The sequence below is a fragment of the Dermacentor albipictus genome, chromosome 4 (assembly GCF_038994185.2).
Source record: "Dermacentor albipictus isolate Rhodes 1998 colony chromosome 4, USDA_Dalb.pri_finalv2, whole genome shotgun sequence".
NCBI lineage: Eukaryota > Metazoa > Arthropoda > Arachnida > Ixodida > Ixodidae > Dermacentor > Dermacentor albipictus.
Window position 1 is genome coordinate 72,145,220 of NC_091824.1, and position 9,999 is coordinate 72,155,218.

The 9,999-nt window shown below is 44.2% G+C and overlaps 1 protein-coding gene and 1 long non-coding RNA gene across 4 annotated transcripts in view; one reads left to right on the forward strand and one right to left on the reverse strand.

Moving 5' to 3' along the window:
* LOC135902064 (uncharacterized) overlaps window positions 1–223 on the reverse strand; it is a 79,936-nt gene extending 79,713 nt beyond the window's left edge. For all 3 annotated transcript variants that reach the window (XM_065431962.2, XM_065431964.2, XM_070537071.1), the window contains exon 1: window positions 115–223. The gene's annotated coding sequence lies outside the window, so the exon portion shown is untranslated. The remainder of the gene's footprint in view (window positions 1–114) is intronic.
* The window catches only part of LOC135902070 (uncharacterized), a 750,038-nt gene that overhangs the window by 594,999 nt on the left and 145,040 nt on the right, over window positions 1–9,999 (forward strand). The window lies entirely within an intron of this gene.

Here is a 9,999-nt window from a genome sequence, read left to right on the forward strand (position 1 = left end):
GGCTGACCAAGGGCTGGGCCCTTGCTCAGGAGAGTTCTTAGGCATAAGTTTTGCTTCAATCAGGAAACAAGTCCTACAAAAATTGGCTAAGTAAGATAGCAAGGCCAAATCTACCCAAAACTCAGCTAAACCACCAGGCATGTTCCAGCTTGGGCACACCGGGGCGGAGCACCGAACGCTAGATCGAACGCCGACGACGGGCAGCTGACAAAGGAGCTCCTTCTTCTACTTCTTTCCTTCCTAGCGACAGCTACTGATGATGATGGCCTCATGTTATGGCTCATACCCACACTGGGGAATTGGCCAAGAATTGCGTGCTGAAACGTTCACCTATTCTTTTTGAAGTGCCACTTATTCTATGATTAAAAAAAATATATAACGAAAGAGAGATAAGAAAACATACAAAAACAAATAAAATACAAGACAAAAGTAAAAAAGTTATTCGTTTTGTTGACTGTATGTAACTGCAAACGGCATCAAATACGTCCCTGTGGCTGACTCCTGTAACTGACGCACCGAAAGATATGATATCTGGCGATAACATTAACCCTAATTTTGCGAACGGAAGTTCTAGATGTCTTTTTCTTAACAATCTGTATCGTCGACATACCAAAAAATATTGATCTAGTGATTCTGTTTCTTGACAGTATGGACACAGATGTGATAGTGTCAGACCAGCCCTGTGTAAATATAGGTTTAATGGAGGGACACGGCAGCGTAATCTCGTGACCGCTACTTCTGATTGTCTTGATGGACACCACTGGATTTTCCACGGAAATTTGAGGTGCTGATATTCTGTCCATGTTGTTATTGAGTCACTGACATCTCTATGAATTGAATATTTTCTATATCTGATTGCTGTTATGTGAGCCACCAAAGGAAGAACCGGCATTATAGGTCCACTCAGGGATGCTCGCGCTAATGCGTCTGCCATTTCATTTAAATGTAAGCCACAATGTCCAGGTACCCATAATAGTTTTAGAGAATTCAACTGCGGAGGAACTAATGTTAGAAACGTCTTTATTGGTGGCGAATTGGGTGAAGCCGTAAGCGAAGTACAGACAGAAAGGGAATCTGTTATAATAACCGCACTTATTGAGTTCGACGGTACTTTCCGAAGCGCTAATAGAATTGCTAGAAGCTCGGCTTCAAAAACAGGTGTGAAGTCTGGCAGTCTCAGGGAGAATGACCAGCCAAGCGGAAGCGAGAAGATGCCTACGCCCGCCTTTTCGTTGTTCACTGAAGCGTCTGTAGCTATTATGTTATTTGTTTGCACGTGTGCTAGGTAATCTTGCAACAGGTTATTTAAAAACGTGGCTGATTGAAACTTAGAGTTTGGGGGGAAATTGTCATCAAAATCTATCTCAATATTCTGATGTGATTCGGTTGACGGAATTAGCTCTCGAATGTTCACATTCAGGCTATCTAATTGTTTTTGAACAAATATGATTTGTGGAGTGTGAAATCGAGGCCAATGAGCAAGGAAGAAGGAATTTGGATCATTAATGAATGCGTATTCAGAACGTCTAAGCGGCAAGCTGTAAAATTTCAGGAATGCTTGAACTGTTAAGATGCGAAATCTGCAGGGCAATGTTGAAAGGCGCGCTTCTTGGTAGATAACATTATTAGCCACAAACCTGGGGAGTCCCAGACACAGGCGCAGGGCCTCACGCTCCAAAAGAACCAGAGGCTTTATTTTATAAGCAGGGCCGCCTCAGAACAAGACACACCCAAATTCCAATATGGGGCGCACATACATTTTGTAAATCATCAACAATGGATCCCTACGTAGTCCATATATCCGGTTACTTATTCTGCGCAGAATACCTAAAGCACGTTGTGCCTTACCTGCTACACTCTCTATGTGTGGACTCCAGTTGAGTTTTCCATTATATATGATTCCCAAATATTTTAGGGACTCAACCTGCGGAATGGGTTTTTGCTTATAAGTTATAGAAATTGAAACCGGATCTATGACTGAGAACACTAAAATGGCGCTTTTGCTTACGTTTAATGATATACAAATTGTCTGAAGCCATACTTCTAGCATGCTCATGTATCTTTGTAATTTTTGGTATAATGTGTTAATGTCAGTGTCGGCAGCAAAAAATGCAATGTCATCTGCATACACGTAAACGTGCACGTCCTGACAAGTGGGGATAGAGCTCATTATTATATTAAATAATAGTGGGGATATGACAGATCCTTGGGGAACTCCGCGAGTTTGTCTGAATTTAGACGAAGAACATCCGTCCTTGAAGCAATGAAATTCTCTTGATCGCAAGAATTCTGCCACCCACGCGGTTATATAATTGGGGAAATTACGACACTGCAGAATATCCAGTAGAATTGAATGTTCGACGCTGTCATAAGCTTTAGCTATATCTAATTTCATCAAAGCAGAATATTCTCTCCTTTTCCGGGAAAGTTGGATGCGGCTCTCTAAATCAGCTGGGCACACCATACTGAGCAATTAGCTCTAAAGCCTATATGATTTGGACTTAATATTAAATTATCCGTCATCCAGATAGTAATTCAGCAGTGTAATACCCTCTCTATGACTTTGACCATATTAGAAGTAAGAGAAATAGGTCTGATGTTTTCTGTGTTATAACCTAGTCCTTGTTTTTTAGGTATCGGGGTTACTTTAGCTACTTTCCAATCGTTAGGTATCCAGGCTTTGTGTAAGGAATAGTTTATAAGGTTCAGAAGGTCTCCAGGAGATAGATCAAATAAAATTTTTACCATTGCACGGTAATTCCATCAGGACCAGGCGCTGACAAAGGTAAGTTTCGAATCACTTGGGATAACTCAGGCAATGTAACTTCAGTATACACTAAGGATGGGGCTACTTTTTGCAAATTGTACGACATCGATGACGTGAATCTACTCTCCAAGCCTTTAGCCAGGAGTTCAAGAGATGTTCTCGTTTCATCGGGAGACAGATTGATATAATCAATATTAGCTGGCGATGGCAGAATTTTCCGATATCTCATATATCTAAACAACGATTTTTTGTTTTTAGATTTAGAAAGGAAATCATAGTGTTTCCTATCATAATCCTCTTTAGCTTTAGCAACTGTACGTTTAAAGACTGCAGCTTGAAACTTGTAATCAAACCAATTTTTGGAGCACTGGTTGTAGAGGAGCTGCTTCCAAGCTGCCTGTCGGCGTCGGTGGTCTCGCGAGCAGTCTGTATTCCACCAAGGGTTGTAAGATGTTTGCTTTACAGATGTAATACTGAATTCAGCCTTTTCTTATGTTCTTTTAATTACCGCACAAAGTTTCATAGCCTTGGTGTCTTCCTGCTCTTCGGAATGAGAAGCCAAATGTACCTTAGGATTGGATTTAACTTTATTTTAATCTACAAATACGCGTACCTGGGAGCACGATGGCATAATCGGGCAAGCGATTTCAACCATTATTGGAAAGTGGTCACTGTTGGTTGCACAGTCCAAGGCTGTCCAGGAAGAGTTAGTGAAGGACGAACTTACGAAACTTAAATCCAATGCGGAGCGGGACTGTTTACAAATATATATAGGAAATCTAGAGTTCAGACAACACAGATTTTTATCTATTGTCCAATCCCACAAGCGTTTGCCACATTGGTCAGTTCGAAAGCCCCAGCACGTGTGATGGGAGTTGAAATCTCCAACCAGAATTTTGTCCTTACACCATGAAGTCACTGCTGAATTCAAACCTCGAGTGTTCTGTACACCTGCAGGAAAGTATGCGTTTACAAACGAGAAAGGTAGACACCCTGGTATAGTTATATCTAATGCGAGAATTTCACTTTCGGGGGACATATGTTTATATGAAATCTTTGCTTTAAGGCTAATTCTGTTATTGATAAAGAAAGCTAAACCTCCGCCCTTCGATGGACGGTCCAGTCGGAAGGATCGATAGTTCGTCAATTGAAAAATTTGATGTACTGAAAGTCATTTTTCTTGCAAAGCAATGATATCCGGGGAGAATTTCGATGATAGATACAATAAATATGTTGCTGCTGAGTAAATTGATCGGCAATTCCAATGAATAATTTTGAGGAGACCTATGGTTGCGTAAGTATGGACTCAGTAACTGCCTTACCTAAAATGTTTTCCTTTAAGAAATCTTCCTTGGTAAGGCTGTCTTTCTGATACTTTTTTGCCTTTGCCTGAGTTAGAGTCGTAGCTTTTTTAGACAAAGGGGACCTACATCGTTTTAACTATCGAGGATCCATGTCCATTTCATCTGCGCCCTCTGTATTATCGTTGGCGCCTGTGCATTGGGTCTGGTTAACATCGACTGGTGTGATTACAATTTGGGCATCTTGCGACGTGTAATTGGCGGTTACTTCCTGGTTTGAAGTAGGTGGACACTCAGTAGTTCGCAAAGTTATAGCAACTGCTGTTGTTGTTGCGAATATCTGCGCCATCTGGCTAGATAGAATATGTGTCAGGGACTCACAAAGGTTTCCAGCTAGGCGCTCCATAGATTTTTCCATTGCCCTTTCGATGGCATTAGCAATAGAAATTGAAAGATACGCATCCGTTGCTGTCACCTGGCGGGCTGTGGCGCCCGCGTATCCCTGTGGCCTAGAATCAATTTCCGCTACGGCTTCTCTACGCGAACAACGTCTTCGTTCAATGATTTCCAGAATTTCAATTTCCCGTGCCTTTGCTGAGCAATTCGAATAATCTGTAGGGTGCGCGTCATTGCAAAGGCAGCACCTTCCTTTCTTGCTTTTGCATTCGCTAGCATTGTGCTCTTCACCACAAATTCGGCATCTGGAAGCAGATCTACATCCTTTTAACGCGTGTCCGTAGCGCCAGCATTTCACACATTGGAGGGGACGAGGGGACAGAGGTTCCACTCTGTAGATTAGAGGCCATGCCTTTATCTCTGAGGGTTGAATTGTCCCTGCAAATGTGGCTATGATCGACTCAGTAGGGATCCTGTTTTTCTCGACCGTACGTCCACACCGATAAACTGAAATTACGCCCGCGGGTGGAAGCATCTCTAATAGCTCTGTCGGTGTCATGTTCACGTCGACGCCACGGACAAGCCCTTTCACACATGCCAAGCGGGGAGAAATAAATGCGCTCACCGGATTGGCAGCAAACAGCGAACACTTTAACAGGTCTTGTACACAGGACTGGTCTGCCGAAAAGCAGAGGACTCCACCTCTGCCAAACTGGCGGACCTCAGAGATGGTCTGGAAATGGGCCGTCGCCGCTCGCAATTCCGCCTGAATCGCTTTCGGATTCTTCATCCGTATGACTCCGTTATTTGTTGGGACAAGAGCCACAGGAACTGATGTGATGCCGTTGCGTAGAAACAGATCCACAGGTAACTCCTGCGGAGGAATAGAAGCGGACCAGGGGAAGGCCCCTGGCCCTGGTGAAGAAAAGGACATCTGCGTGGTTTGATTAGCTAAATAATAATAGGACTAGCAAAACTGTTGAGAAGCGATAAAAGAGAAAAAAAAACAGCTATGCAATCCTAGGCCAAACCCCTGCAAGGCAAGAGCAGTTCCACTCGCGGAGCTCCTTCTTCTACATCGTTCCTTTCTAGCGACAGCTAATAATCCTTCGTCTACTTCATCCACCAAAATATGGAAACAGTAGAAAAAGATGATGGAGTCAGGACTCCGATATTTCAGGTCAATCTGCATGTACAGCACTTACAGCATCTTCGAATTCGAAAATTTTGACAGCATTTTTGGCAATGGTACTTCCGCATTTACGGAAAGTAGACTTGCTTTATTACCGGCGCATCGTGGATTGCACTTGAATCAAATGGCTGATTCATTCACACGACGCTTGGCGAATCCGTGTGAGTGGGTAAGTGCCAAACTCATCAAGGACATCATCATTATCATCAGCACGAGCATCCCTCAATGGCTCTGTCATATCTGTTTCGCCGACAACAGCTTATGAAACCACGGCTAGGCAGAGGAAGTTATCCATCTGGAAAAACTCCACGATATTTATACTAAAATCGGCTTCTGAATTGCGCCAGCTTTCCTTTCCGTGGTATAACAATGGGTGTTCGTCTAAGTAATTTGATGTTTCCTGTACAAAACTGGCGATGCCGTATTGCACCCCTAAATTTTTACTTACACAAGTCTGTTCTCGCTGTGTGTTCTCTATGTTCTTTTTGTAATGCATCTGAATGTATTGAGCCATTTTTTATCTCGTGCGGCAATCTTTAGGACAAAGCAAACTCTGAATTTTAATTTCGACGACTTGGACTTTCCTTGATAATACCAACCATTCTTTATTTTGGGGCGACTTCACTTGTACCCAACCACAGGGATGCTTTCGTAGCAGCATACAATTTCATTAGAGAAACAAAAAGAGTACTTTGCTTAATTTCTTAAGGTTATAATTATTGCTATTATTTAACTTCTTCATATTACATTTTTTCATCTCAAATTTCTTGACAGCCCCATTAAATCTAATTTGAAAGGTATAATTTGCTGATCCTCTCTCGGCTATGAAACGTCTTTAAAAAAATCTAATAAACATGCTTCAAACCGCCGACTTTTGGGGCAATACCCCGTAGAGGGTAGGAGCCAGTACTTAGGTTACAAGACAAGTGAGAGTGCAGTGGCTGCCTCGTCTGCTTGGCTGAGGTTTCTGACCGTTATCGATGTGCTACTTCAGAGTTTACCATGACGGTGTATGAATGACTGCTATCATCATGATGCGTCTAACTGCTCCTTCCGCGTCTGTCAATAGTGCGTTTCTGCCATTATTTTATTGTTTTTCTATGACGAGCAAGACTCATATGGACAACAGCACCTCAGTCTGTACATGGCAACGAAGGTGCGCAAGCCAACGCCCGAGTTCTCCAGCACACCGGACGAGCATTACCGAAACCTGCTGCCAACATATTCTGATATTCGACAACACCACAGGCTGTGGGAAAGGGACTACGTGCCACCGTGTAAAGAGCTAGACAAGGAACAAGAAATAAAGGAAGAAAATATTACAGATAAACGCGTACTCCAGCCCAAAGAGAGTGCACGGAATTTACCAACAACACTGAGCGAAAATGCACACATAGAGGGGGACCTATACCCCATTTTTTGGGTCTGTCAAAACAACACAGAAGTAGAAATAATGGAAGATTGTACTATTGAGCTGTGGAAGGAAGTGTTGTCCGGCGTAGACCCGAAAGCCCAGCAAGCGCTAGCCAAGAGGGCGACAGCGGCTGCAAGAGCCAAGGGACTCCCAGAATACATGCAGACGGGCCGCGAATATTTAAGGTGAATAAAGTGATATCACAGTGATCAGTCCACTAATAATCGTTTATTCTGCCGCCTATTAGGTATGGGTCATTAACAAAGACAGAAGTTGCTGAGGCAGATAACTAACCAGTGCTGGTGAACGAGAACATGAGACTTAAAGATAGGGAGGAAGAAAGATTTCCACACTGGGCACGCAGAAGCCAAACGTTCTTCGTCTTATAGTTCTTCTCTACTGGTCATGTAGGCTTGGTGCATGTCAAGAAAACCGGCAGCCCTTGCGTGGCTCTTCACATTGTAGAATAACTAGGCCGTGGTCCTATAATCTTCTATTCTGTAATGGTACAGCAACTCCTAGGATCACCTCTTCTGTAAAAGCACACGAACCTCATTTTCATAAACATGTATTAGGGACAAGTATCTTATGTTCGTATAATGGGCAAGCGTACAAGACGTGGTCTAAACTATTATTTGTGAAACATGTCCGTCCGTGATACGGGGATGGAGTTAGAATCGTGTGCTGCGGAGATCGACGTCGATTGGATAGCAAGCAACTTGTGTCGCCCCATTTCAAGTTGCTCATCGTTTTCAATAATTGTTAGCAGATGGACTCTGACGGGCTTGAGACTATACCGAGTTTTATGGGTGGCTCTCATACGGAGCAATAGTCAGCAATTTTTGCAAGTATAGGATCGCCTGCAGCAAGCAACAGTTCTCTTTTTCCTTTTTCTCTTCCTCATCTTCATCATCGTTATCATCATCGTCATTAGCATCATCTGCAGGCTCATCATCATCTGTGTTACAATTGAAACCATCTGACATTCAAATTAGGAATGAACAGGCGTTCGTAAAAGCTATTCAAATGCCCCCTTTGCCAAGCTGCATCCTCTCCTAACTAGTTTTCGTTACATTTAGCTTGGAATTAAATCGCAAGAAATGTTTCTTTGCCACCAAGTTTACAGTTATGAATTTTAATGCATCGCGCTTATGAATATTCACTTCATCTTTAGCACGCTGCTAATGTTCCCAGTATGCCCCGATTCTCGTTTATGAGAATTGTGTGCGTCGAGGATTGTATATTATTTGATTTACTTTGTGTGTGGATTGTCTTTAATGCTTTTTTTTTCTCTGGAGTGCTTTGGTACAGGTATGTCCGGTGCTTCAGCCTACAACATTGGTGAACGAGTAACCGTGAACATGTTAACTAGGCAACATGCACCCTACATTCACAATGTTGGATTGGATTGAATAACTTTAATGAGAGGTCCTGCGAGCTACGGGACGCAAGGCCCCATAGAGCGGGCTACTCCCACGTTGGGACCGGGAGTTGTAACTCCCTGGCCGCATCGTGGGCTCGCTGGACGGCCCATAGCTGCTCCGACAGGTCCGTGCTGCGTAATGCTTCTTGTAGCCTGGCGGACTCTTGATCCTTGTTTGCGTGGGTCCGACCACACGGCCAGAGCAAGTGATGTACGTCTAGTGTGCTATGGCAATTTTCGCAATATGATGTTTTGTATAGGTCAGTCATGTAGTGATGTAGTCTGTTCTGCGTGGGGTACATGTTTGTTTGAAGCATTCTGAACGTGAGGGCTTGAGGCCTGGTGAGCTTATTGTGAAGTGTGCTGTATATTCTGCGGTCTAGATAAAAGTGCTTTGTTATCTCGTTTTTATGTGGAGGGAGGGTCCCGATTCTCGCTGGGATGGTCACGACCAGAATAGGTGGCGTCGCGGAGGGTTAGGTCTCGCGCGCTCCTGTGAGCCATCTCATTGAGATTGCGAGGGGCGTCCTCGATATCTCCGAGGTGTGCCGGGAACCAGCAGATGGTGTGATGCTGCAGCGGTGCGGATCTGTTGATTATTTGTAGAGCTTGGCTTGCAATTGCTCCTTTCTGAAAGGCTTTGACAGCCGAGCGTGAATCGCTGTAGACGTGGGTGGTGGTCGGGTCTGTGAGCGCAAGTGCGATAGCGACCTGTTCTGCTATCTCGGACTTGTGGGTCTTGACTGTGAGAGCGTTTGTGACTTGACCTTGCGTATTGATCGTGGTGGCAACGAAAGCCTTCCTGGTCGGGTATTGTGCCGCGTCTACGAAACAGGCTAAGATCTTCTTATCACGTATTTCGCGATGGATGAACGATCCGCGTGCCAGCCTTCTGGGTTGATGGTGCGCGGGGTTCATGTTCCGTGGGAGTGGGCGAACCGTATAGGAGTTGCGTGTGTCCGTCGGAACGCTTCGATATAGTTTCTCCATTACTGCGGTGTCATGACCTAGTTTGCCTAGGATTTCTCTACCTGGTTTGGTTCCAGAGAGTCTTGTCCATTGAGCCCGTTCTTGAGCTTCGGCGATTTCTTCAAGTGTATTGTATACCCCCAGTTGCAGCAGGAGCTCTGTCTCGGTGTTCTTGGGGATTCCCAGCGCTAGTTTGACTAGCTTCCTCAGTTGTACATTGAGTTTTTTTTTCTCCGCTACCTTCCATCTGTGCATGGCCGCCTCGTAGGTGAAGTGGCATAGCGCAAAGGCGTGTGTTAGCTTGAGCAGATTCTCTTCCTTAAGGCCGTGTTGTCTGTTTGCCACGCGTCGTATGAGATTTAAGGCATTATTCGACTTCGTCACGATCTTCTCCACTGTCGCGGCGTTAGAGCCGTTGCTCTCAATGAGCATTCCAAGGACTCTGATTTTGCTGACGTGTGGAATGGTTCCTCCGTCTTTTGTTCTGAGAGTAATGGAATGTGCGTTTCTGATTTCGTTCTTTGGCTTGGGACCGCT